This window comes from Crocodylus porosus, unplaced genomic scaffold (assembly GCF_001723895.1).
Source record: "Crocodylus porosus isolate Cpor-Errol unplaced genomic scaffold, CroPor_comp1, whole genome shotgun sequence".
Classification (NCBI taxonomy): domain Eukaryota; kingdom Metazoa; phylum Chordata; order Crocodylia; family Crocodylidae; genus Crocodylus; species Crocodylus porosus.
The window spans coordinates 19,752,460-19,754,788 of NW_017728910.1; positions in this window are offsets into that span (position 1 = coordinate 19,752,460).

Sequence of the window (2,329 nt, forward strand, 5' to 3'; positions counted from 1 at the left end):
TTTAAGATAAGATTTGAAAAAGAGGAAATCATGAATCGGAGATAAAGGAAAGCTGTTTCAGATGTCAAGAACTATAGAGCCAGAAGAGTTATTTTGATTTGGCAGAGAGTTGAGAGAAGATGCTGATACAAGATAGTGAAGGGACACACAAGGATCCTGCAGACTAGAAAAAGTTTCAAAAAGTTACAAAAAGCCTTGCACTTGTAACTAAAATGGGCTGTAGCACCTTGTCCACACTGGAGCCTGAAGGACTTGGAAACATTGGCAATGCACAGGGGGTTCATGCGTGTGCACCCCCTGGAAGCACCAGCCCCGAAACTGGAAGCGCACTTCCAGTTTTGCAGCTGACTCGGCAATCGGCTGCTAGGGGACCACTCGCCTCCTGCCCCCTGTCAGCGATCTGGTGCCCCCCCCAGACTCAGGAGGCACCAGTCACTCATGCTTGGAAAGGTCAAAAAGAAGGCAGTTGTGGCTCTGTAACATCATGGAAGCCTGTAGGAGGGTGTTGCATGCCTTTAAAAGAAAATAGCAGGTGTAGAAAAGGACATTAGACAAACTAGAATAAAATCCACAATTTGATGAAGCAAACAAACATACCAGGAGGCCAATGTCATGAAGTCATATCCAAGAGTACAGAGCACCATGGCCAGCTAATCCACAAAGCATGAGAAGTTCCTATGGATGAGCTGCCCCAGACCCATGGGAGGAAAAATCTCCAGTTCAGAAACTGCTGAAGGCAGCCATGAAACAGCCTTCCAAGGACACGCTAGAAAATGCCATTGGTTTAGGCCAAAGTTTCCCAAACTTTTTCTTATTGTGTACTCCCTTCCAGGTTTACCAGCTGCCCATGTACCCCTACCAGCATACTTTAACCCCTTAAATGCCAATTATTATTATAATGAAAAATAAATCTGCCATTGCACAATTTCTCCTGCATACCCCCAAGAGATGTCTTGCATGCCCTCAGGCGTATGTGCACCATGGTTTGGGACCCCTTGGTTTAGGGTACATGATGGAAAGGAGGGTCACAGCACAGAGCATTGCAGTGATTCAGACAGTGCTGCCCTGGGTGGTGGGTGTAATTTTAGTCATCTCCTCAGAAGTGTCTGCATTATGCTGGGAGGCTGCAGGTCTGGCTTAAAACTATCTTAGCCTCTCTCTTGGTGGGCTGAAATTTGAAGCGCAGGATTTCATCCAAAGAACTATGGAAAATGTGAGGAAAGACTGGTTTTGCTGATAATTTTCACTGGGGGGTATTTTCATTACCAGCTAGAGGTTCTAAAATGCTGCTAGCCCCTGGCATTATTAAAGAACTAGTTGGAAATATAAATGATAAGGAAGTGTTTACAGGGGCAGCTCTTTAGTAAGAGATGTCATTGTTTGAGCCACTGCTGCATTAAAAATATATCAGATGCAGACTGAGGCCGCCATGTGAACTAATTACCTGGCTAATGATATTATAAAAATGAATGGGAAGTTAATTACAGAGACAGCAAGTTGAATTCAAAAGGGTCTGAAATGTGACTTTGCCATGGAAAAGAGGCATATGAAGATGCATGTACCTCTGGACTGAAAAATAATGACTTCAAGTAACGAAATCTGAGAAACTGTTTGAACTCATGCCAAACATTAAGTACTTGAGTAGCCTAACTGACTGCAATAGGATTAATTGCATGCCTGAAATTAGGCATGTGCTTAAGTACATTGCACTTACCTGGCTGAATCAGTGCCTTTAGGAGGGCTTTGTCGGAAGACGAACCTTCAAAATATATGGATTTCAATTAAAAGGAATTAAAGTTGCTTAACAGTAATTAAACTTGGCAAAGGAAAGGCAGCAATTTCCAGGGAGAATGGTATTCCAAAGGACAGGGAGATTTTATCATTACCAAGTTTGGAGCAGATCCTGCAGTTTTTCTGGTGAAGCTCTCTTGCTAAAGAAAAGGCTAATGTGTATCAGTAAGGACAGCAGGGTCAGCTGCTCTTGGGAGCTGTATTTGTGTGTTGCTTTTCAGCTCTCTCTTAAGGTACCAAACACTGTTCTTCAACCTCTGAAATGAGGACCCGTATGATGAGTCACACCCGGACCTTCGTTAGCCCAGTGCAGACTCAGAGTACCCGTTCTGACATTGCAGGAGTAACTGAGATGTGAATCTGGACCCAGGATATTATTAATAAATATATATGACCAAGTCTTAGAATCATAGAAAATTAGGGTCGGAAGGGACCTCAGTAGCAATCATCTCAAGTTGCAGCAAGGGAAGTTTAGGTTAGATATTAGGTAGAAATTTCTTACTAGGAGGGTAGTAAAACACTGCAATGTTTACCTCAG